Source organism: Paralichthys olivaceus, chromosome 14 (assembly GCF_024713975.1).
Source record: "Paralichthys olivaceus isolate ysfri-2021 chromosome 14, ASM2471397v2, whole genome shotgun sequence".
Taxonomy (NCBI): Eukaryota; Metazoa; Chordata; class Actinopteri; order Pleuronectiformes; family Paralichthyidae; genus Paralichthys; species Paralichthys olivaceus.
The window spans coordinates 17,550,436-17,578,244 of record NC_091106.1 but is presented as its reverse complement, the minus strand read 5'-3'; the positions used below and the strand labels follow the sequence as shown (position 1 = coordinate 17,578,244).

The 27,809-nt window shown below is 40.0% G+C and overlaps 1 protein-coding gene across 3 annotated transcripts in view; it reads left to right on the top strand.

Annotated features, from left to right (window-relative positions):
• chrm3a (cholinergic receptor, muscarinic 3a) overlaps positions 1-27,809 on the top strand; it is a 74,020-nt gene that overhangs the window by 42,003 nt on the left and 4,208 nt on the right. The gene's annotated exons all lie outside the window — the stretch shown is intronic.

The window sequence follows — 27,809 nt, the reverse complement described above, 5'->3', positions numbered from 1 at the left end:
TGGAGGAGGTGCAGCTGTCCCCTGTCCAAGTGGCTGATGCCTTCAGACTAATTGATAAGTAGGCATAGATAATAGAATCTATAGCCATCTGTGTGAGAGTTATAGTCTCAGTGTGGCACAGACGCATGGTGGATAGGATGGAGAAAGAAATGGAATCATATTAATCGACTGCTCATATTAATTGGACTTGACTGGAGAAGGGATTGAAGCGAAATTACTTGCAGCTCAACATTGCTGCAGTATGACACAGCTGACAGTTTTGCCAGTTTTGACATTGTAACATACAATATACCAGTTTGTCTGTGTAAACCCCCCTCCCACATATTTAGAGGTCATATTCTCCACATCACACATAATCTGTAAAGCTGCGCGTGACCTGAGACGCAGAGCGTGACATTTTACAGAACATAATTCAAATGAGATCCGGATGAACGTGATCTATTAGCTATTAGTTACTAATGCTGTTGCTTTGGCTTGCATCGCTGTCAGTTAAAACATTGTGCAGAGCCAGTGTGTGTCAGCACTTTTGCGAACTACACAAACCTAAATGTGTGTTTTCCCGCAGCGATTACAGGCCTAGTTTAGTTTGTTACTGTTTGTTGTTTTCTCAATCTGATAAGGTTCCAACACAAGCCACAATTCCTCCCAGCGTTTGGGTGGTCAATACTTGGCATAACTCAGACATGACGAAGCCAAGACATGTTTCATAACCAACTGGTCTGTTGCAATCAGTAAATGGCTCTGTGGTCTCCACAGACTGGAACCGGTTGCATAGCAAGGTCACTCTGTGCACTAACACAATCACAGCGCAGGGACAGTAGTGTAACCAACACCTGACCTAGTAGCCAAAAATAGCATGCCATTTGTTTGTTTGCAAACTTAATACAAGTCACATGTGCTGCGTAATATCACCAAATTGAATCCCCATGTGGGAAAGTGGAGGAGGAGGCCATAAAACATGTCCTCGCTCACTCAGGCCGGAAATATGACTTCCAAATGGCTGCATGGATAATTTAAGGTTCACAGTAATAAATGCCTCATGAGGCAGTGTTTCATTAGGCGAGGGGCTGTGGTTATAATATGCTCACTTGACTGCGTTGTCCCACTTCCCACAGTTCATCTCTTACGTAAAACGTTATCTCAGTCTGTCCTCAAAACCTTAGAATTCACCTCACACGAATTTTTATAAAGAATCAGCAAAAAAAAAACAGCTGAAGAACCGACAGGCTGGGACTGCGATTGTCAGCATTATGAGCATGAAAGGGACGTGTAGAGTGAGCGGTGTGGTGATATTAAGTGGACTTTCTTTTCAGCGCAGCTATTCTCCTGATTCTCTGCAGCTCTGCCAGGAATGACTGATGTGTCCTCAGAAGAAGAGTCTATCTTCCATTATGGATTTTCACGAGTGCGTTGGAATGTTCTCAGGCTGAATTTAAAGTGACACAATGTTGTGAAGACTGACCCACTTTGGGGGGGAAGTCCTGCCTTGTTCTCCTTGAGTGATTCGGACTGCTGAAACATGGCGGAGTGTCCTGGTGCTCAGTGTCGAGGCTTCGCTCGGTTTCTCCGACTCATGACGACAGCTGAAAAGTTCCCTGTCACGAAAGTGTCTCTCGGTAGATACGTGTCTCCTTAATGAAGAGACGTCTGTGACGAGGATGTGAGGAGGTTGCTGTTCAATTTATTGGCATGTGCCTGCTCTGACAGACACCTGTGGTAGCTGCAGTCGCAAAGCTTCATGCTTGTCATTTTCATTTAGATCCTCTCTCCTGCCTCTTGCACGGTATTTCCATAGCGCTAAAAATCCACTTTACTTTACATGCATGTACCTTATGCTGCAAATGATGACTGACAAAGTGATTTAGACAAATTATCCAGACTATCACATACAAGTCACACTTGTCAAATTACTGTTATTTCTTAATTTCACATAATTCCAGCTGTCGTTGGTTTTATCTGCAAACTCAGTCATAATTATCAGGATTTATAATTAGTTAATTAGGATTTTGATGGGTGATTGGCACAGACTCTGTGATGTCAAGCAAACGCTCACTGTGCATTTTGATGGGGACCACTGTGTTGGCAAGGGTTTTCATAGATGGCTCAATTGAATACCTTCTCTAATGAGCCCACGAAAGACTGGGGTGATTCTAAGTATCATCCCCTGTTGCGCAATTAGGCTTAAAGTCTGAAAATAATACGCTATTGTAGTGATAAATTATATTCCACGGTATTTAAATGTGTGAATGTGTGTCAGCATTTCCTTTGTGCTGTCTGTGTGTGTGTAGAGTCTCAGTCCAGTCTTTTACCACCTGAAGAAAAGCATCATTCAAACTTTGTTTTCCTTCCTTCTCTTTCGCCTGTCTCTTCAAAGACGTCCTCCTCCTCCTCCACCAAGCTTAATTTCCTCTGGACAGCTTGTTTTCTTTTCTAATGATGCTTTGAGCATGTTGAATTACTCTAAATGACACTTTTGAAATGAGCTCCGGGGGTAATAATCACGGAACACAACAAGTAGCAGCTGAAGGCAAGAATCTGTTGCTTGATGAAACAAGTCTCACAGTTGTATTATTCTGCTTCTGTCTCCATCATTATTTTTGATCGAAGAAGAAAAGAGCATTCCTTTCATTAGACGGTGACTTTTCATTGTGATGCATCTTAAGAGCGCCTCTGTTAGATCTCCTGGAGTTTTTAAAGGAAGCTGCTGATGTTTGAAAAGGGGTGTGTACATCCAGATAGTCTAGGTCTGAGATAATGATAATCAATGAAAGATGATTACCTCAGGAAGTTGCAGCACTGGGATTTTTGGTGTTAAAGTCCCTCTGCTGCACCTGTGATGCTAGATGACTGCACATTGAGAGGCATTGATGATGACTGTAAGAGACGCAGAATAAACAGTGGTGCAGTGCAGAGCTATAAAATTTTAAGATGAGGCTGCTATCACCTCCACAAAGAGGTTATGTTTTCACCGGTTTGTTTGTCTGTTAGTTAGCAGGATTACACTCTAACTACTGGACCGATTTCCACAAAACTTGAAGGAAGGATGCAACATGGGTCAGATGAGAAAAAGTGTTTTCATAAGTGGACTGTTGGGCCTTGGCAGAGCACACACAAGCTGATGTGGCTGTTTTTCTCATGTACCTAAATGAGCCATGCAGGTAACATACAGGCAGTATTCCAAAGAAGAAAAGGCATTTAGGGTGAGGACGCACATTAATATTTGGCAAACGTATCTTGTCCCTACTCGGATAACACTTTTGGCAGGAGTTGCCGGAGTGTAAACATCCCCGAATCCAACAAAGAGCAGGAGAGAGCTGCTAACTGTAGAGGATAGTGGGGGAATACTACACAGAGGACGTGCTGCCTTGAACATGACATTTTTTAATGAAATCTGGTAAGTCAGTGAAATTCTTCTTAACCTTGGTAACGACAAAAAAAAAAAAGACTTCCTTCAGATTTATTAGATTTTGGAGCTCCATGTCAATAAATACAAACCTAACAACTGCTAATTGTTGTTTTTTAAATTCTATTGCAATGAGTCATGCCACTGAAATACCTCATGGAGATTTTGCAGCAGCCAAATTGAAAAGCAAATTTGCTGACACAACTTGTGCATTTTACTTAATGCACCTGAGACTGAGTCTCAGATGTAAACATAAAAAAAATCATAAAAGAGCAAACTAAACGTTGCCAAATTCCAAGAGGCAATTATTTCCAGCTCTAACCCACCGTGTCTGAATCTCAGTGTGGTCGTATGTTACCATCATTCTGCACTGAGGAGGACAGAGCGGTGTGGCCAGGTGGAACCGACTGTAATTAGACCGTAGAGAGAAATGATGGACACGCAAAGCATTCACACACAATTTAACCTGGAAGAGAAGATACACTCCCTGCCTTTTCCACCCCAACACCCCCATCCTGTGCCGCAGCCTCGCACAACTCCACCAGCTCAGTCGGATGTTAAAGCCACATAATCATCTTACCCCATTACAGGTCATGACAAGTTTTTATGTGCTCACATTCTTCCTCCTACCTTGACCTGCCTTCTCTCGCCTCTCACACCCCAATGTCACGCCTCGTTACCCACTTGTGTTTTCAGTGGCGTCGTCTTTTGTTATGTTTCCCTCCTCAGCTGCTGCAACCTGTTTGCACTTCCCCACTTTTTTTTTTCATCTCCGACATTTTTCTTTCCTCTCACTTTTCAGTTTAATGGATTGTGTTTGCCTGTTTTATGTTTATGCCACACACAGCGTACGCCAGCGTATTTGCAGTCATTTTTCTCTCTTGTGGTGCTACCACTGTCGTCACCCTGAGCAACATAGTTTTAAATCACCTTTCTCTCTAAAGATTATTTTTCATGATAATGGGTAGTCTCATATCGGAAAAATGCCTCTTGGCATAGACTGTGGCGCTGCATTGTCTCCTTCCAAACTGTGCATTTTCAAATTTTAACAGCTTGGCTATCCATCACACATGCCGTGTTTGTCTGTCTCCAGGGTAGAGGTGATTTATTATCCCCCTGGAAATTACTGTGCTGGTGCTGCTGTCATTTGGTTAAAAAGAAAACACCCAAACCTTCAAATTCTGGGAAGAGAAATTGAGACAAAGCTGTTTTTTTTCTTCTTGATTCTCTGCACAGTTAAAATCAGTTATTTAATCAGACCTGTTTCATCAGATTTTTTCTGTCTTGGTCTGACTCTCCTGTCACACTCCAGCTAAAATTATGAATAGCATGCAAATTGCATCATCTTTAAGGCATCATCAAATTAGTTCATAATTAGCATTCACGTGTATTTACAGATGAATGTTGAGGAAGACAGGAAGGACCACAAGTACTGTCCTTGGACCTCGGAATTTTGCATTTGAAAATGTTGAAACATATATTTAAAATATTTGTTGTGTTATCTTTGAAAATATTTTCGTCCTATTTTTCTCCATAAAAACATATGACATACCAGGTGATAGCCAATCAGAGAGCTCTTACATCCCAAGGCTAATTTGCACTGAAGAGATAGAAACTAAATGGCTCAGCAAATCGAATAGCTGAAACGGAAAGCAGAGGAGAATTGAAATGCAAACGGAGAAGGAATTGTGCTTTTAAATTCCTGATTTAGTTCTGATTTGTATTTGTATTCTTTCTCTTGCATTTCCTGCATTTTTTAAAATCCAGTTATTTATTTATGAAATCATTATTGTGTTCATAAATAAAATAGACTATTTTCATGACTAGGTCTGTGACACTTGAAGTTCCCCAAAGCTGTTTCACTCTGTTAAATTGCCCAAAGTATCTTAGCAATAAAAATAATTAACAGGAGAAATTGCAATTACAAGAAAATTGCCAGAAAAACACTCACTGGACTCAACGTTAGAGGCGGCCAGCCGTTGTGTTTTCAGGGAGGAGCGAGTCACTACTGGAGTGTCCTCTGGTATTGAGTATTGATGGAGACATTTACTGAAAAATCTATAACACTCATACTAAAAAAATCTATTTTATTTTCACTTGTTTTAATAAAATCCCATATCCCACATTTAAACTGAGTCACCAGTTAAAAAGTTACATCCGAAATCTGTTGATTTTGGCATTTAACTTTAAAACCACTGAGAGTTTGTGGGGAGCTGTGTGCTGTAGTCTGACGAAAGACAGCAGAAAGGGAAAGAAACACAAAAACAGGTTTGACAAACCTTGGCTGATACAAATTTGGTGTATGATATTCTTTTTTTTTCTCAGATATTTCAGAAATGTACAGTTGAACAACGTTGGCTCCAGCCTCAGGTTCACCACCAGAGCTGCTGAAGATGCTGTTTGAATTTGCTGCTACATACAGAACCTTAGGACCAATGCCAAATGGGTATCATTAATCAGTCATGTAGTTGAAACATACTGTACTGTAAATAATGAAACATCCAAAAGTGAAAAATTGCCCCCATTGTGTGAGAAATCCATAGCAAACCTTTCCTTGTCTGAATCAAATTGATGACGTTTACTCTGAAACACAATTTTCTTCACGAAAAGGATAAAACCTTTGTACATTTCCCTGATGTCATATACAGTGTGTATGAAATAAAATGTCACCAACTCTCTGTTCTATGAAAGAATTGAATAAGTACCAGACTTGTCATTCCATCACTGATAAAAGTGGGAAAAGGCTGTCTGAGATTGGATTCAAGGATAAAAATCTTTTTTGCAGCAGTATCCAGGAGAGAGCTGCCAGGGTCTATTGACTTCCCCCTCAGCCGTTTGTGGATCATGAGGAGGGGGGAGGTCAATTGGAAGTTGTTCTGTCATCCATGACAAACTCCTGTACAAGAAAAACCCGGTGACATGGATTGATTGGCCGGATAAACAAGATGATGATGATGATGATGAGAGTGACTGAACACTGAACAAACACTAGGTCCACTGAGCATTACCTTACTTTGCCTTTCTCATTTACCTTTCTGGTTGGGTCAGTGGAAGTTAATTGATTTCCCTTTACACGATTTTATCACTGCCACACAGACACCTTTTAGGGGTTGGTTTTGCAGATAGTACTTTTTTAAAGTTGAAATAGCTTCCAGTGTTGTAAATCCAAACGTCAATGCAATGCAAATTAAAATAACATTCAAAATAGAAATACCAAAGAGTTTGGGAGAAAATGTCAAACCCTTTATGGTCCATAAATACATTCAATTTGACTTGAGGTGAGACTTTTGTAGCTGAATTAGGAATATATCCTCTACAAAGCTGCATTAAGACTGTTATAAAGCCAAGTCCATATGAACGTGACCTTCTCTGTGCTTTATGTTTACAAGTCTCATCATCCATCCACAGAAATGATTATTTATACCAACCAAACAGACAGGGAAGATACTTGGACACAAAGGTTGTCCTTGGCTTTGTAAAAGACCTCCAGATAAATACTCGAACATCACAGAAAGTGATAATGCTGACAATGTACAGAAACAACATTTAAGATCTCTTTGCTGGGTCTCAACGTGTGACTTCATAAATATACAGAGTCCCAGGTTGAAGCTCAGGAATAAGTCTCCTTGAACAAATTTAGTCAGTGCAATATCAGATGTGATTTATTTTTCAAAAGTAATAAGTCTATGCACCTGGAAGATACCTCAGGACGTTATAATCAGTTTACTCATTTAAATCTTTCTATCAGCATATTATCCTAATTTAGTGCGTTTTGTATTTCGTATTCATATTGAACAAAATGTGTCTCAACATGGACAGAGGGAAAAAAAACTCAGCAAGTCTGGAAAGAATTGCTCTTTTAATGAGCACTGACCTGATTATTATAACCTCATCACAGCTTCATGAACAGTATCAAGTTTCTCTGACTAACACACTGATTCATGATGTGCAGAGAAAACCTAAATCAGGCTGAAAGTTATACAGACCTGTTAGAATAGACAAAGAACAGAAACTCTGCTAATCAACCAACAACTTAATGTCATTTATTAAAGGTTCAGTGTGTAGAATTTAGTGACATCTAGAGGTGAAGTTTCATGTTGCAGCTGAATACTCCTCATCTCACCCTCCCCCTCCAAACATGGAAGAGATCATGTGGTTAACTTCAGTTGTCATGAAAACTCAAAAAGTTTTAGTTTGTCCAGTTTGGACGGCCTCCACAGAGAGGACCCCCTCCATTATCAGTGACAATATCTCTAGGATTATTTTCTATTCAATTTCTGCCAAAAATTCCTTTCACCTAAATCTTACACACTGAACCTTTAATTCTTGCTCATGGTCCTGATGTTGTTTGTCCCAATTAATGGAAAGAAATTCCAAACTAAGCTATGCTAACTTATAAACAGAATAATGCTGATCTATTTTTACTTTCTTGACAGAAGTAACACCACAGTTCCACACTTTCTCCCACCTCATTGTTCTTGTAACTGTTGGATATTGTGTCTTGGTTTAACCGGAGAAGGTGAAATAAATATCATAGAAACCACAGCAGTGTCCCATGTATGAAACGTTTGGCCCCTGGGCAAAAAGACTTGTCCTCCTACGCCGCAGCACGCACTCCCCAGAGTGGCCCATATTGCCTGGTGTCATACCAGAGCCTTAAAGTCCTCCAGAAAACCTGAGGGGACAAACACTCCCCTGTGGTGCTGCCATAATGGCCTCTTTGTTGTGTTATCTTTGAAAGTGAAGCTGTTTTTTCTTTGGTTTTTCAAGGACTTTTCCTTTTCAGGGGAGGAACTCTTTGACTCTTAAGTCTCTTCTCACAGAGGCTTCGTAATCCATCCACCCTGACTCCTCTGATACAGTAGCTGTAGCTTCTCACAAAATTTGCTTAAATGTACATAAGAAGGGAAAACTGATTTTAATATTGATTAAATTCCATAAAGTAAAGAAATGATTAAATGATATGTAACACGAAGAATGGCATGGAATTTATAGATAAGTATGTCTACATCGCAATATTTTCTCATTAATTAATTAAATTCACTATATAATTAATTAATTTGCTTCATGCAATATATATTAATGATAATGTTGGCTGGTTAGGCAGCTTAAATGCCCTCCGCTCAGTAATTTAGTTATATCACTTTTTATTCAGTGCCGTAATCACTATATTTCTCTCCCGGCAAATGTGCCAAACCGTGCACACACACACACACACACACACCAGTGCCAAGTCAGAGGAAAAAGTCTGATTAATAACATGTATGAATATTCAATTCATCAATTTGCCTGAAGATATTAAATCACTGGCAGGGAATCATCTTTGGCAAACACACATAAACAGAACACAAGCAGCTAATCTTAATTGAAGTTCCTGGGCATCAGGTTAAAACACGCTTGGCAAAACACAATCTATATATTGGAGTTTTTATTCCTCTAGTTTTATCTCTGCAGTTTAAGCCTGTGAGGCCTGCACATGGCTGATGAGGCAGGAGAGCACCTGTAACAGTAGCTGTGTTGGTTGACCTCTAGTTACATAACATCCTGAGTCTACTGGGCTCCATCGACTCTGTGTGTGCACTGGAGCTTGCACGATGGAAAACTACAGACAGTGCATGGAAGAGCAGTATTAAAGGGACTCCCTCAGGATCAAATCTTAAAAACATCAACTCATGTCATAAACTGACACTTTAAAATCAATAGATTTTCAGAGTCACATTAAAAGCAAACTTTTCACTGCATTGCACCTTTTCTACCCTGATCTGTTGGAAGTAGAGCTCAACAGTGGGGTGCTTCATTTTCTGAATAGGGATTGTGATTATCAGCCTTGATATTTTAACCATCCAAGGTAGACTTCTTTTTTTATATTAATTTAAATCTACACAAAATGGTCTATGCTCCTGTGAGTATAATATGAAGTACCCACAATATTCAGGTTTAATAGTGACATCTCTGATCAGTGAAGCTCGCAGTTACTATGAAAACGCTAACCACGACCGCAGAAATCAAGTCAGACGACAGAGCAAGCTAGTTTTGCCTTTCTAACATGCTGTGGTTATTTAGAGATGAGGAAAAGAGTCCAAAGGGGTGAAAATCAGTGGTCATCTAATGGAGTGTAGTGTTAGTGAGGCCCAGCTTGTGGGTTCCCAGTTTAAAATATTGTTTATATTATATCTGGGCTCTGATTCAAATGTCTTGTGGTCGAGATTTATATTTTAGCTGCTCGGCCTGGTTCCAGGTGTCAAACTCATAAGGATTTTTTGAAAAGTGAATGGAGAAAAGGAATGGGAACCAAAATCATTCAAGTGGGTGGTAATATGATTTGTATAAAAAACAATATGCGGATAAATCTAACTGTGTTACTCATTTATTTTATTCATATTTAAAGAGTACTATTTGTAATAGTCTGCGACTCATCTTTGACAGTCAGTGCAGGCAGTGTGCAGAGGTGACAGCTTCCAAATGAGAGAAACACTACGTGCAGTGTATCAAAGTGGTTCATTATCTCTCCGAGCATATTTCTTATGCTGTAGAAAGTGCTCACCTCTCTCCTATGGCAGCTTGTAAGCAGTTTTTACGATGCATAAATACCACACGGAAATGCAAGAGGTTGAGTCATGAAAAAAGCTTTTGTGGCCGTTTCTCAGCCAGTTTGCACTAAATTGCTTCTGGTTGCTCTGTCAGCATGATCCCCACCATCTGCATCATGCTCCAAGTGGGATCAGTACCTTTTTTGGAGAAATAAATTGCAGACTGCGTTGATAATTACATATTTCACATGTTGCATGTCAAATCGGGAGAACAAGGCATTTATATTTAGTCTAATAATGATAATATGTGTGTTCAGGGAAGGAGAGAAGTGAAAAAGTGTAAATAACAGCATTATTGTCATTTCACACCAGCCTACGATTCTCTTCCTGTCCACCAAGACAACCTGTCACCATTCCTCTTTTCTCCACATAGTCAAGGCAATGTCTTCGACTGTGTTAATGTCGTGCAGCAGAATTAACAATGAGGTAGGGATATTTCAGATTTCAGGGAAGCAGAATGCAGATTTTGTCGTGCAAACTCCCTCTTACACACCAAAAATCCTCGAGGACACACTGCAGCCGTTTGCATTTTCACAATCCTGCAGTCTTGCCGAAATTGAATTCTGGTATCAAGTCTCTGTGGAGACATTTCCACCCAAAGGGATTAATGAATCGAAACTTAAAAGCCTTAAGCTTTACTCTGAGAAGCAATGAGTAATCACTCTGCCAAAAAAGCAGAGCACCTATAATGAAACTTCAGCCTCTGTCCTGTGTAACTATATATGAGCTCAAACTTGCCTGGTTGATATACATTACTACAGCAGCATCAAATCCAATAAAGAATAATTGTTTGAAAAACTAGGCAAATAAACTGGAGACATAAGATTATATTCAAAATAAGTGTTTGTATATCAGTATAGTTGTCCCTTTTAGTCTGTGCCAACCTGGGAACAAATATCCTGTGTTCTGCGGAATCTGTTAACAGTGTACACACACAGAATATTAAGTTGGGCTCTTCGGTGAACAGCTATACCGCCTGAGAACCTGTTTGGATCATAACATACTGTGTGCACATACAGGTGGCAAACCAGAGCTTCATTTCAAATGTTGATCCAGGGATCAACACCAACAAGTTGACAGCATTTCTAACATATCCTCATTCTGTCCACCCACAGATGGAGCGCTCCGTAAAAACTGTTCATTAACTGTCCACAGCACTGACAGACATAGGAAGGGGGCCTAATGTGGTATTTTTGGTAACTGTACATTAGCAGGCTCTAAATTCAACACTAACATGACACTGGAAAAGTTCATGGGTGGATACTGTGGCTAGAACCACTAATCAGAAGTTGGCGGTTCGATCATCTGCACCTCCATGGTGTCCTTTGGCAAGATACTGAACCCCACATTGCTCCAGACAGCTGAGCCAGCAGTGTGGAAAAGGAAAAGCAAAACATATTGTAGCACTGTATGCACAGTATGTGAATGGTTGAATGTGGCTTGTACTGTTTACCAAAATACCAGCATAACTCACTATTTGGTCATGAAGCTAATATATTCATTGATTAATGTCAGAAACAAACTACGTTAACCCTGCATCCAATTCTGTCAATCCTTTTGACCAAAATAGTAAAAAAAATAACCTTCGTGCATTTATGTCTCAAAGAGAATTATTGCTCTTTACCTTTTCTGATTCTTGCAACAGAAGTTTCTGTTTGGTTCTGTTTACCACCAAAGAGAAAAGGTTTCTGTGAAAGCCTGGTCATTCTAGGGTTAAAGAATGGATCTCGGCACAGATTTGCTGCTCAAACATGTAGGAGGTTGTAAGGTCAGTGAATCAACATGAAACCAGGCATTGTTGAACTTTAATAAATTAACTGTAAGATCTTAAAAATATGTTCTGAAAACTAAGGGGAAGCTGTTGCAGGGAAGCTACAGTGTTATTTTATATGGACCTGCCTCTGGGAGATCGTGCTCAAACAGGAATAAAGAACAGAGAGCTGCAGTAATCCAAGCGTGATGTAAAGTAAAGGCATGGATCAGTATTTTTCATATCATGCAATAAGTCCATGTGATTGGGAAACGGGATTCTCATTCATTCTTGTATTGCTTGTTTGAGTTTTGCTGTGTTTACAAAGAGGGTTTGCTCTTTTTCTCTCTACATCAGTCATGGAAAGCAGAGTAGCACGCTATCACAAAAACAAACAAGTCAGCGGGCCAATGCATATCCATTAATGTGACAGGTCCCGGACGTGGATTTGTCCTGAAATTCCTGGTTCAAACTGCTGCGTGCCTTGAAAACTTAGCAATGAAGAGTAGAGTGTTTTTAGAGTGTCTTTTATTGATCTGGGTGTGCAGTAATGTAGTCGCCCAACAACAGAGAGAAACAAGCACACTGAGCTGTTTGTAAACTTCCACTTTCTACAGGAGATTTCTTTTTTTTTCCTACTCTGACCTGATTTTTTTCTGCTCTTTCTAAATGACCAGATCTCCACAAGTAGAACTTTCTACTTTTCCTTTTTATATGTGAAACGGATGAACATATATGACCTTAGGACTTATTTGTGTCCTCACATGAGAGGAAGTACTGTACTGAGTACCGAGTTGCAAAGTGAATGACTTTGGCCATATTGGGAGTTGGAAGAAGAATAGATGAATCGGTTAATGAAGCATCGTGTTAGTTCAGGCGGGACATGTTCTGTAAGTCATGTGAACCCAGCAGATGATCGTCAGCTGATCCAACACATCAATCATGTTCAGCGATTCGAACGAGGCTACTATCTGCTCAAGCTGTCAGCTGCTCATTCATCCCAGCACTTCACATCAGTTTACTTAGTAATCAGTGAATAATTACACCAGAAAGATGATGTGTGCTCCACAAAAATGAGTCAGCAATTGCGCTCTCGTCTTTATTTATTTATAGAATAGTAGTCATGTTGTTCCTGGTGATTTTGAGGGGTATGGAAGTTTTAAAATGCCATTATGACATCATTCTCCAGCGCCAGATTAATGCCAGCACTATGTACAGTGGACTCAATCCGCTTTCTGTGCGTCATCGAGATGATCTTCAACATTTGTTCAATATTTACAAAGCTCAATGAAAAAAACCTTTCCCATCACAGGTGGGTGCTTTCTCATGCTACTACAATATACAACACACAACATGTGCAGGAGCCATAATTAACCAGTAAAATGACATCATTTCAGATTCAGAGATGGTTGTTAGAACTGCATGTTGAAGAGATGCTGAAAATAGAACACAGAGATGTCTCTACAGTGGCAGCGTCATCAGGTACTTTGTTCGTGACTGACATCCAACTGTGATTTAAATTCACACATGGAAGGCTATAGGTTGAGGTCACCCGGTCTGAAAAAAAAAAAGCGAGATAATGGAATCATACCAGTCAAAACCAGGCCACGGGGGGATTTTCCCTCCTGCTTTATCTTTCTTACAGTAGCTTCTGCTTTCCTCTGTCTATCTGCGTCTCTCACCTCGTCCTCCCATCTGTCTACTTCTGTCTCTCTAAGCCATTACAAGTCTATTGAACTGTAGGAAATTAAATCATTAGCCCACAGGATGAAATTCTGTACAGGGGATGAGACTAAGTGAGGGATTGTGTCTCAGCAGGGCATCGTGGTTTCATATAGTTATAAACATTAAAGTTTTAAGGCTACAGTGTGGCTGGATCATTGTCCTGAGGAATGACTGAGACTCTTGGGTGGTTATGGTGTTTATCGTCTTCCATCTACCTCAACGCTGAGCAATATACTCACCCTCACCACTGTTTAAATAAGTTTAACGGCCTTAGAGCCTCCTCATTTGTTGTTGACATCTGAAAAGAGAGACACACAAGAGCCTTTGGGGTGAGAACAATGGTCCGGTTGATTAAAAGAGAGGTAGTTAAAAGCTGAGAGAGCGGAAAACTTGGTTCCCGGCATTGCAAGAGGCAAAGAAAAGGATATATTATTATTTCCTGGCAGCAGATACAAGTGCTTGAAAAAAGATTATTTAGTTGGAGTAAGAGACTAATTTAATGGAACTTAAAAACCTTCACCGTTCTTTGCTGCTTTCTGCAGAAAATCAACTCAAGTACTAATGTTTCTTTCTTCTTTTGGCACATGTCATTATGAGAGTCACTGAATGAAGTGTCAATAAACACAGCAAGCAGTAAGAGTTACACAACACTGCAGGTGTAATGTGATGATGACAAATGAAAGTTCTCAAGTTGTGGGTTATTTTTGACTGATAGTGGATTAATGATTCACGTAGGCACCATCAGTTATGTTGTGACACGTTGCACAAGCTTTACTCTCTTTAGTGTAAGCAGTAGGAGATTTGTTGAGTTTTACCAGTAGAGCCTAAAATAGTCAGTTCAAGTTACGTTTCATATTTGACTGTTGTAATGTGATGTATCTAAGATTGACGTTTTATATAATATATCAATAATTATCAAAATAACTCAACAAGGCAAAGACAGATCTTTACCAAACTTGATTTGAATATAACTTGGATCGGTATCTCCAGATGATTAACGTTGGGAGCTGATTGGTCAGTCCCAGTGTTGTGGGGCGCAACACCCCTGCAGCAGACATGTTTGTTGCAGGAACTCACAGAGTGAAAGCGGTATCTAAAGAGTTTATGCTGAGTCTTGCCTGTATTCAAGTGTCGTAACAGCCATTAATGCTGTTGGCTTTCTCTTGGTGCTGTTGACAGTCAACGCAGCACTCGGTCCCTCACAGGATGGCTGAGAGAGTACGGCAAAATCGACAGGTTGACAGGGAGATGGATTTTTGTGTTTCTTTTAGTTCTTACAAGTAGGGGTTTTTGGAAATAATAGTAAAACTCTTAAACTGATTACACCTGAGTACGAGAATCGGCAACAGGTGAATACACACGGAGTCATTAACGCTAGACGGTTATTTGGGCGTGTGATACCTTTATAGCCTAAGAATGAGTTTTATGGCTCAACCACCCACATGATATTCAGGGAGCCTGCTCTGGTCTGTGGTGTCTCTAGCAGTTAGTGCTCCCACTCATTTCAGTCGTGTTATAAGTGCAATAGGAGTCAAACAGAGTCTTTTTTTCCACTCAGCATGGCTCCATACAGTATCAGAGGCTTATGAGGATCTCATCACTCTCCATCCTCGTAATGTTCCTGTCAGTGTGCCGGATGGGAACCATTACATGCCACAGATCATCATTCACTGGAAGCAAAGACCCCCCTACCCCCACCCCATAGACGCTGTCATTTTTACTATGTAAGATATTAGTCCATTGTTGTTTTAGCTCGGTGCTTTGTCTCTTGAGTTTTTTTGGTCCAAGACAATAGGCTGTTGTCGAAGGGATTACACGTCTCCACTATTTATTTTACATCATGTCAGGTTTCGATCTCTGACTTCTTCTTCAAAGAGTCGCATTGTAATCTGACCCATGTAAATTCCTTTGCTGTGAATGGACTCCTTTTCATGTCTCCCTCCAGCGTTGGATGCTTTCTGACAGTCCAATAACAACATGCCTCGGCAGCAAGAGCCAATTGTCAGTGCGGCTGATCCATCATTCATCTGACACCGTTAACATTCAAGGTTCATTAGCCATTAAGTACCCGATATGAAATATTATGGTAGGCTATTAAATTCACTCGACCACTGGCATCTGAACATATTTCAGAATAAAGGCTCTTAGGCTGTTTTCAAAATGTGAACTCCAGAATTGTTATATTACATCTGATGTTATGCTTCCGTGCCACACAGCCAGTGAACGGAGGCATTATGTGTTTGGGTTTTCAATCCGTTAATCCTGTTCTCCTGAACACAATATCCCAAGAACACCTTTAGAGAATTTCTGAAAATTAGTTACATATGTTCATATTACTTCACATTTTGCACAGTCAGTTGAACTCAAAGATAAACTGATGCTCTCATGCTCTTGTGAACGTGATATATCATAACAGCCGAAGCGCATTTCACTACACCTGGCACAAATCTTTGATTGGGTTCAAGGCTCAAGGTTCAACGGTCAAGGTTTCTCCAGGCTCAAGGTATTTTGATTAGAGTGGTGGTCAAAGGTCATGATGATCACAGGGCCATAAATATAGTTTGTGTTTCTTTGTTGTTCTTTAGTGTGTCACATCAACCTGTCTGGGTACTGCAGATCAAAATTAGCTATTTGGCGAAATCTTGGCACATTGATGTTAATTATTGTGCATTTCTCTGATATAATAGTTTCCCTACATTTGTACCCTATAGTCAACTGTTTGCACATTTTGTGTTTACACAACCCAAACAGCAAATGTATCTACTGTACTTGTGTGGGTGCTTTTGTGACAGCTCAGACTGAGACAGCTGTCAAAACTCAACAAAAACTCTTTTTGCTGTCTTCCACCAGACCTTTACAATTCCTCTTCTCTGTATGTTCATTAATTGGTGACTTGAAGCTCTGGGATAAGGGCACATCTTTTGTTGCATTTGAAACATTCACATGAATACATCAAAACACAATTTCCTGCCAACTTGAACCAATTTATTCTTGTTAGTGTCTCCTCACTTTTCGGGATTGACTTTGCATGGAATCCTACGATTTCTAAAATCTGTGTTTGCCTTCACATACACATTTAGAACTTCATCGCCTAACATTCATCATCATCAACGCCAACACTTATGTATGAAGTATGTCCCTGTAATCACTACTCAATCAAACTTTGTGTTCAACTCTGGGAAGTAAGCGCAAATAAAGTAATCCAGCAGGGCAAATAGTGTTTGAAAGATGGTAATTAAAAAACTAGAAAGTCTGACGCAATCAGTTTAGGTAAACTAAGAGCATCTTTACAACGTTCTTCAACTAAATGTACAATATCAAGATATTATATTCTGCTGGTAGAGCTCAGAGTGTTGTGTTGAAAGAAATATTTTTATTCTCCACTCATTTAGTTCTGTGTGCATGCATGTGTAAAACAACCATGTGTATAAACCTACTAATGACCCTTGTGTACATCCATGTTAGAGGTGATCTTCAGTTCTACAGCAGGGTCAGAGTTTTAAAGAGAATGAGCTTTAGGTACTGAGAAAGACAGACACACCAATGACTTCCAGATATTATGGAATCAAATTCAAAAGCTATTTTAGTCTCTATTGCCAGATACAGACATGAAACCCGGGTAGAAATTATTTGATGAAAAAAGGATGCACCCTCTGCTAGGTTGGTGGGGGAGGGGGTGGGTGTGTGTGCCAATCATGGTGGGGTGGCTGCATGGCATTGTTTGAGTGAATGAGACAGGAGGAGGCAGCCAGAGACAGATTGTGTGTGTGTGTGTGTGTGTGTGTGTGTGTGTGTGTGTGTGTGTGTGTGTGTGTGTGTGTGTGTGTGTGTGTGTGTGTGTGTGTGTGTGTGTGTTGCACGGACGCCCCTGCAAGAGATCATGTTTGTAATACAGTTAGCGCTCCGTCAGCCGTGTATGTAAGACTGTCGACTTCCGCCAGGAGAAGTGTTTGGACTGTACTATAACCAGTCCTGTCAGCGCCACATCTCTTTGTGGCGTTACGGTACTTGGATCTCTCTCAAGACTTCGTTGTAATCACCTTGTTGACTCACGGCCCCTCTCAAGTGTTTGAGCTTTGGCAAGTGATGATGTGTGTGTTTGCATGTCTGTAAGTGTGCGAGTAACAGGGAGACAGAGTCTGAGATAGACTTGAGGTTTGCACGGGTGTTTCAGTCCACATGTGCTTGGCTTCACTTTATGAATGCATGTTGTGTCGCGGTGCACAGTGCAATGGTGGGCATGGTCTCCATCATCCGACAGCTGTCTGTGCTGTGGTTATAAGTCTGTTTTGTTCCCCCTCTCTCTCTTAAACACATAATATCCCACTGCTGGATAACGTACAATCCTCATGCAGAAGGTGTGATTACTTAGATCTCCTGACACATTCCACCTACAATATCCCTTCACCCCTCCCCTCCCCCAACCTCCTGTACCCCCTGCACAACCCCACAACCCCCTCAAGCATTTAAAGACCCCTCTCTTCCTGCTCAAGCATGTTTACATAGGAGTGAGTGTGTGTTTTTTCTCCCTCACCGTCAAAGCTTCAAGTGCCTGTTCAATAGGCTGATGGTTGCACTTCCTTTTAAGGGTTGATCGCAATAGCCTATCACTTACAGTACATGTGTATAGCATCTGTGTGGGGTTGTACTGAAGTGCAGGAATGAGGAGCGAGGCAGAGGGTCAGGTCTGGAATTAGCCTCACGCAAAAATGACATTGTTTCTCAAAGCGTGTTATTTCATAGTTTGGATTGTTAGACTTGTTAGGAGCTGGCTGTCACCGTGGCAGATTTAATGCACAAGTAAAAGATCTTTTTTCCTGTGTTTCTCTCTGACATCCACCATAAAACTCAGCCCTAATTTCAGTGACAGTACCTTTGCCTTTGGTTTAAAAGACATACGAGGTATGCATTGGACCTCATCCAGGTTGAGATTTACTACGAGAATAAAGGAAAGGTTAGCCTGTGCTTCTTCTGTGCCGTCATCTTCAAGTTGCCGCAGACTTTTTCTTTGACATATTCCCGGAGACGCTCTTCCACCGTCTCTATTTTGCCTCTCTTATTTTTCTCCCTGTCTTTTGCACTCACATACACACATACTACAGAAGCATGTCTGAGTTTCTTAAGAGTGCCATGTCTAAAGAGTTCCAGCAGCTTGTTACTGAGGCTGTCAAAAAGCTTGGAGACCCACCACAGAGGTGAGGATGTGTGTGAAATCCCATGAGCCTCTGGCGCTGGTCAGATGCATAACAACATCCTACTCCTCGTTCCACACGAAGGTTTTCTCCCCACATGTAACTACTACAGCAAAACAGCTGAAGAATTACAATCCTACATTTTGTGGAATATTTAACGTTGCCTGCATTAAGTCTTTTCAAGCATCACATTAACAAATTAAATTTTTTATACACATTTTCCAATTTAACTGACAAAATATGCTGTTTCTTCTGTTTGCCACATTTGTGTGTTTTCTCTATTTACATCACATCTGTTGTCAAATTGATTAACATGTTTTCTCCATTTGCATGTGTTGTCTCTATTTTTCCTTAAATCGTAGTGCGTGAAGCTCTCAGGGCAGCATATGTTTGTAATTTCGGAGTGATAAATATAAGCATTTCCTAATTTGATGTCCCTGTCTGCAGCACGTCAGTGCCTTAAAAGACTCAATCTGACCGATCTTGTGAAGAAGCTGGGAAACAAACATGGGTTAACATTTTGCTGATCCATTCATCCAAACCAACCTCCTCCTCCAGCTTGTATACTTGGCATGGCTCTAACAACACTAGAGGCACCTTAAGAGCCCTTTTTCTGAAACACCATAACACTATTTTCTACTTTGCGCTGAGGTCACCAGAGGGCTTTGTCACTTTAACAAGACGCTGTTGGTTTTGTGGTAAGACAGTCTTTATTAAAAAGTTGTTTATACTCACCATAACGCAAAAATCTGTCAGTTATTTATGGTTTTCTTTGAGCAACGAAAAGCACTCTGTGTCGAAGAAGGAGAGATCACGGTTAAATATTGAAAAACTCGACAGTAACCGGAGACAGAACTTGTCTCCTGTGTTGAAGTCAAACACACCTCAGCCTCATCTCTGTGCCTCTGCTGCAGTGTAAGAATGTTAAATACTTCCTCAATTGGAACTCAATGTTCCAGTGAATGTTATTCATGATTGCAAAATTAGTTTTGTATGAAATTTAGGGACAGGGTTGCAAAATATGAAGCCTGCCACAGGTTCAGATTTTGAAGAATTAAATTTAACCCAACAAAAGTGACGAACCTTTGGAAGGAAGTTACTGTAAATGACACAGCTTACATTTGAATCCTCGTAAACAGTTGCACTGTCCGTCTACCAGACAAATACCAGGTCTTTCCAAGTACCCAGGGTTTGGCAGGAACCTATGCATAGCCATCCTTGGCACGCTGCATAACCTCTCACGTTGATTACTATTCCACCTCTTCTCACTTTTATTTTATCAGACCAAGCTCCTGTCAAAATACCATTTGTGTGTATGGCATGTGTGTATGTGCCAGTGCTAGCAGGACGCAGACACTCCTGCTGCAGTAATCTGGACTGCAGCAAAAGAAAGACACCTCAATAAAAGCAGATCTCCTGGCTGCCCACGGTCATAAAGGAGAATAAACAAGGTTAGAGCAGAATAATTATGCTGAGCTGCTTCCTGGTATTAAGAGACTGACGTGACTTCTTCCATTGTACAGACACAAGACACTGTTTTGTGGCTCTGCAGGAAGAATAGTTTACATTGGTTACGCTGGATGACTGTGTATTAATATCTTTACTGATGTTCATAAAAGTCTAAAACAAACCAATCACAATTATTGAATAAATATATTCATGTTTTCTTACTCAGGATTCATGCAAATATGCATTTAATCTGACTACGATTTCCAGAAGGGTTCAAATGTTGTTAGATAAATTACATAATTATGTCACTTATTTCAACATTTCTCTGCTTTCACTGAACTAACCTGTGAACAGATAAATAGATAAATAAATAGCTAGACTCAATAGTGCTTTGTGCAGTTAGAACAGTTAAATATGTCTTAAATCATTTCAATAGCGCTTAATAACATTAACTTTCATTTAATGTTACTTCTGTCAAAGTTCAAAATATATTTTTAAGAGATATTTTTTTGACTGGAGGCAGCCTAGTTCAGAAAACTGATATTCTCTCATATCTGTCGTACCTGACATAGGTTTTGAATTTATTTCATTATGTTTCTAAAAGGGTCTTAAAACTGAAAACCTGTAGAAATCCTAATGAAGAACCTCATTTGACCTGTCACTGATTCAGCTCCAACCTGCGTTAGAAAACTGTGATTCTCTCTAAATAACTGAGCCAGTAACAATGTAAAATCAGCAGAGCCACGTTCATCAGCAGCAACAACAAAGAAAGTGATTAGTTGTCATTCATTTCCTGTGTATGCTGGGAGACAAGAGGCACCAGAGAGCAGAACAAAGTCACGGGGAGTCTGTTTGTGTTCAGTTTATGCAAATGAGGAGCAACAGATTGTAGTAATTTAATGTTTAATATATCAGCAAAAACCACAGCAAATGAGGATATTGTAGTGCAAACACTGAACAACCTCAGGTATTATACGATAATCTAAAAAATCCACACAATGTAAAATAACAGCCATGCATATGCATCAGTCACATCAAACGTTCAGTGACTTGACTTGTCACACAGAGATACAGAAATATCATCCACTATGCTGGAGAGAGTCTTTTCAGGCATTGTGGGAAACACACCATTGTTTTTCTGACTTTATAATTCACCTTATCAACTGGCTGCATCCTCAAATGTTTGCAACTTGGATGCAGAGAACCTCGTGCACCGTTTGTGATAAGTGATGAATGGTTTGCTGCTTTTGGGAGGAACATTTCATGTCAGTTGGACCAACAGCATAAAAGATGAGGCCTTACCGATGTATCTGATAAATTACAGAAATGTAAACTAGGTGAAGTTGAAGGTACCTTCATCTAACACTTGGCTCCTGGAACATAGTCACTGAAATGTGACTGGTGTTCTTTTGATAAACAATGCAAATACTTTATATTAATACCATGCAGACGATGGTTTGATGTTTAGACAGCTACAAGGATCAACAAGTGTGAAACACAATGTTGGCAACATTCATACTTGCTCTGGTATGGTGCTGAACAGGTCCCAGCAAACAAACACTGTTTGAGCAACTACTGTGTCAGAAATACACTGGAGGAGCAGCGGTTGTATCTGTTTACAGTGCAGCCAAAAAAACAGTTATTTAAACTTGTTTAGATAAAGAAGTCAGTAAATAATCATCATTTTTCCTACGTTACACCGCACACAGCATGAAGGCAGGGCAAGGAGCTGGAGGTGTGGAGCCTGTCACCTTGAACCCTTCACTGAACAGCCCACCGTGGCTGCTCCCTCTTGTTTCATTGCTCCTGGCTATATTTAGATGTGATCCACTGTCAAAAAAAGGTTAGCGCAGTCAGCCCAACAGTAGGAAATGTTGTTTTTTATTAGCAGAAACTTCACAGAGCCGTACGGCTGAAGAAGAGGCTGAGATCAGTAATGAAAGCAATTTGAATCCAGAGAGGAAATGACTGACTTCACTGCTGCCAACAAAAATACAAGAAGAATTGTTTCAAATTTAATGGAAATTGGAAAGGGTGGTAACTTGACACAGCTTCACTCAAAGTCTCTGAGGTTAACAGAATAATTTTCCTCCGTAAATGTTGTTTACTGCTGTCTAATGTCACTAATGCCCCTATTCCACTGGTCAAGAAAGTTACTAACATCTGGCTTTCTTCTGAATGGGAATGGATACAAACGTCATTCGCTTCCTGTGACACTTCCTCACTTCTGTCTCCGATCAATAGAGATCAGAATCAGAATCAGAATCAGAATTCTTTTATTTGCCAGGTATGTTTGCACATACAGGAAATTGCCTTGATGGAAACAACACCTGGGTGAGCGCATTAATTTGGCAACACAGCGAGGTGAGAGCACCTCAGTTTTCAGTGCGTTTGTGACACATCAGGGTAAAAAACCCTGAATTCCTGAACTGGTGGCTGGAATCCACAGATTAAAAGCACTCAAAGAAGATTATTTTCAAATAATCTGTTCCACTTGAATGGCAGAGCAGCAGCAGCTGGCTCGACCTCCTCCTCCACAGCTTCTCCCCTACTTCTGAAGTTCATGGTTCACGGTCGTCCTCCTCCATCCGTCACTGCTCTCATTCTGATCCCATCAATTGTGTCTCCATCACCCCTTGAAGTGTGGCTCCACTAGTGACTACTTGTCCAGCGAATCACCTTTTGCCTGGTGAGATATCAGGCGAGAGTGTGACGTCCTTTTTCTAGCTGGAGGTGCTGTAAAGCTGTCATATAACAACACGTTCGTTTATGATTTTCCTGTCTGAAAATTTGGAGGGATTTTGACTCAGAGCACCGCTCATGGACCCGATCAAGCCGACACTAAACAGCACTAACTTGTTCTTGTCAGCAGTGAGTACCTGACAGATGGTCTTGAGCTATTTCACAACTCTTGCCACCATCTTCTGGCAGCGGCCCCGTCACTACCAGCTTGGATAGATTTTGATAACCCTCAGCATCTGAAAAATCCCTTTCTTCAATGAAGGACAGGCTCAGCACTGCTTCACCAAATGCTCTGATGTAATTGTTAGGTAAGAAATGCTAGGATTTGAAAATATTTAAATCTCTCAAATCCTTATTTGTAGTTAAAATAATTGAACAAAACGAGAAAAAGGGCAGTTTATTATCATGTTCACAACATTATCAATCATCTTTTGTAGGTTTTTCTGTCTCTTATCGCTGCCTGTTTTAAATGTAAAGGTTTTTCAAAATCGTGCTTTGGCTCAGCACTTCTCACAGACCATTGTATTAAATCAGAATAACATCATATATTATTCTGGTTTCCAGTATTGTCTAAGGAAATGCGAGACATTTACAAGCCTACAAAATGCATTGTTAGAGCGCCTGTGACGTCTCACTGGACTCACGTTAGAGGTGGCAGGGAACGAGCAGCAGACTCCAGTCTCTCCTCATCTCGTGCTTTGTGTTCAGCTCTGTGCAAAATACTGAAATTATGTCACTGCGCCCCGGGCCACCAAAAGTCAGATCGTTCTTGTGGTTCTGTTTTCCACTACCTAGAATACGGATCTAGTTCAGAGCCATTCATGCATTCTATATTTTGTTTTTTAGTTGACTGATAAAATAACAGATTGTTCAGTATTTGTCTAACTCTCGAGATGACTAAACCTCCCTTTAAGTTCTGTTTTCATAAAGTTCTACTGCAGTCGTAATTTACATGTTGTATTTGCAAATGTAAAATAAAACTTCAGAGGTGGTCTACTCCAGGTTCTGCTCACCAACAAGATTACTGCAGCAGTGGTCGGTGTTGTGGCACAACTTGTTCGATCACATTTCACCCTGAAACACACACCCTCACCACCTTTTATGAATGAATGAATAGAACTTTATTGTCCGATCGATTTGAAAGTTATGACTTGTAACGACATAATTCAGCTTTAAGGTGTCACAGAGGCTTTACTGACATGATCTCGTGGAATGTTTTATCAAGACCACTACCAATAAATCCAGAAATATCTGTCTTCTATACTTCTCTCTTTCTGTTTACGATTCTCTCAACAGCCACTCATACGTTTGACTTAAACTTGTCCTGGGGACCTGCATGTGTTGCATGAGTGATTCTCAAGACCCTAAGCCCATTTTTAATTTAAACTGAATGCCGTGCAAATCTGTTTGCTTGCTTTAAATACACGGTCAGTGTGTATCTCTGTGGGAAGTCCTGACTCTGTCCTCTTGCCATAGGCAGCAATCTGCATATTGCGTGACAATGCAGCATTTCCAAGTTAGTGATGGCAATCACAAAGCCACTGCTTGCATCTGCTGGGTTGAGTAAAAATGCTTTCTGTTAGCCTGTAGTTGCACTCTCCGAATTCCCAAGTCCTCGCAACTCTAGGGTTGTCAGTCTGATCCAGCCCCCAGTTGTTGATTAGTTTTTCTAAGCTTGCATCTGCCAGGATGTGTTTTTTTTTTATTAGCTTAGAGTCTGCTGTTGAATCTAATTGTGTTTTGTTTGGCAAAAAATCTTTCTTGTGTTTAAGCCACTTATACTTAAGATATTTTTTATAATTATGCCTTTTTAAAGTAAACTCCTAAAACCCCTGTCTGCCTCCAGATGTCTCCCTGTTCTTTCCTCCAGCAGTAGTACATGTTACATAAGGCGGTACATGAACAATGGAGGATTTAACTCTTATTTTTTTAGACAGAGCCCCATAAAAAAAGGAAGTTGAAAATATCCCTTACTTTCTTTTAAAGCAGACTATAACCCCCTTTGACTACATGTAAATAGGCTAAATGGTAAAAATAAGACTTTAAGTGAAGGAATGTTGTGGCACTGAAGAGGTTTTATTACAGCGGCTTTAACTTTATTTGAAGAGGTGCCTGTCAGCATGACTCATATACTTGCTGGATATCATCTGCCCGTATCATGGCTCTGCTAGATTAGTTGCTGAAAATAGAAACCTCAAATGGCCATGTATTAGTCACCCAATCATTTAGATGGATCCTTGGTCCAAACTTGGATTGCTTTGTCCAGCCCTGCTGGGACAAATGCTTGAAAATGTCAGGGAACAGGTTGCGTTGCAACACAGTAAACGAGTATCGATTTTTCTCTTTGTACCTGAAACTATCATCTCTCTATGTGCCTGCGAGTCAAACTTAAGATATAGGGCTTAACGTGAGCATGCAGAGATAGACACTATAATAGCTTCCCTGCAACAGCAGATTGTTTCCAATGGTTTTGCTAGCCCACCCATGTTAGAAGAGGGTGTAGTCATCTGCAGTGGTTTTAATCTAAAAAAGGCTTCATCAGTTCAGTTTTAGGGAAAAACAAACTATAATAAACCGCTCTCCCTGTGTTGTGCAGCCAGTTTCTGCTCTCGGTGGATTACAGATAGAAATGTATTAATTTATGGTAGCAAGGCTAGGTTTTTTCATGTATAAATATATTTGCCATGGTCAAGTCAATGTTATGCATGAAAACAGAGCTTGAACAAACAGTGTACATACATTCAAACACACCCGTAGGGTTTATACTGCACTTTTCTATACAAAACTAGACAGGTGTTATTTTCTCTAATCGGTGTAATTGAAATTGTGGTTTTCAAAATAAGACAGATAAAAGGACTGTGGTATTTGGTGATATTTTCCCATAATATCCCATCTCTGTTCTTCAAGGCTATGACGATGTTTCCCAAACAGGATGTTTAACACTTAGCTTTGATTTATTTTTCTTGATCTAAAACTTAACTATTTCTTTTTCTACCTTTAAACGAGTGAGTGCAGCAGATTTAAGATTATCTTCCAAAATGTTTAAGCCCTTGTATTCAAACGCCAATTAAAATATGTTAGTACATTTCTTTCGCATGCACTCACAAGATTTTGTTTTCTGATGTTTACTCCTCATCATTTGTTGGAGCTTTTATACAGATGTTTTGTATTTATCTGCATCTGTCAATGTTTCTGCAGATTTGTTTGTTTTTTCACAATGCACATATTACATATTTATGTGTTAAATATGAGAGCATACTCTCATACGTGTATGTGCATGGATGCAGTAATGTGTGTCCATAGCGGGGATAGCAGGGAGCCTCCTGATAACAGTTATTTCCGTGTGTGCTCAGTGTCGGTCGCTGTCGGCTACAGAGGTTCTTTAAGAGCTCAGTGGGAGGTCTGAGATTGTGTCAAGGCACAGGTGCAGCACTCTGCTTCAAATACCTGTTCCCTTGGGATGGAACATTATGGGATTGTTATGGCTTCGCATACATATTGTTAGAACGTTTGAGCAAATGGCATGTGTGTGCGTATGTGCAGCAGTTTGGGTGGGTTAGATGTTTTTATTTGGCCTTAATAATGAGTAGTTTTTTCCCTCAACACAGGATGGTCCAGATTCATGTTAGGTTTAAAAGGAACTATTGTCATAAATGTCAAGAGGAGAATAGTAAGTTCATGGCTTTCACAATAAAAGGAATGCATATGATAATGTGTTACAATCTGTAAAAAAAGATGCATAGATTCATATATGTAAAAAATAAATTCATCCTAATCTGATCATGAGAAATTGCACAAATATAATTACTAAACTATCCCCATGTCCACATAATTCATTCCATAACACCCCAATGATTTTCATACAATACTGTTTTCTTAATGACTTTGTGGTGTAAACATGGAGATGTTTAAGAAAATGTAAGGATTCCTCAAATCTACACATCTGAATGCAAAACACCACAGTGATAATAAATTACTGCAGAGGAAATTTTGAATTGGAAATGACACGTTTCTTACAAAAGTCCTCATCTTACTATGCAATTATCATGAATTGCTTTAAAGAAAGTCAGCAGGACATTTTTTTATGATTGTTTGCTTATCCACCGGGAAGTGATACCTGATCAAATACCAAACAGTACGATATTCTCTCCAGGATTAATGCTGCTGTTAACTCCTGCAGTGCAACTTTCCCTCTGTTCCACCACCACACACTTTTATCCCTGCACAGATTTCTCTGTTTAAAAGGTGTCTTCAACCTTTTCTGTATTAGGGGGCTTACGGAACATCAGATCAACCCTGGTGACTAATTAACATGAATTAAAATGACTGACACCAAAATCCTCAGTGTTCAGACAAGAAGAAGGAGCAGAGCACTTCTCAAGCCTTTACGGTGATTTCTCCTTTAAACGATCTTCTTTGTCCCTAAGCTTCAAGCCTACATTTGTCTACGTAATGTTGAACCTCACCAATGCCATTAATTATTTAGACTTTGTTTACTAACAAATACTGCACCTGCTTCTATTGGCTGTTATCTGTTATGTTGATATTTTAGATGAATTAGTGAACAGAGTGCAAGCAGTATAACTACAAAACATAGAGACAGAAAACATTTTCACTGTTAATGTGTCACACTGACTGAGACAGACGACACCAAAACAAAAGAGTGTGTGAGCGTCTAAAACGACACCCTGTCTAAGGTTTGATGATATTCTGGTGCAACAACACAACTGCCATGTTGATGATACATTACATGTGTGTAAGTGAAATGTCTTTGCAATTTCCCGGATGTCATAAGAAACCCATAAGTGCTGATTGCAATCCCTCTCTGTCACTGAATGCTTTGACTGTCTAGCCTTGTTGATTCAGTTGTCATGTTTTAATTAAATAAATGTCTCGCTACGTATTTACACTGTTCAAACAGATCATCTACAAATGTAGTTATGAGTGATTGTTTAACA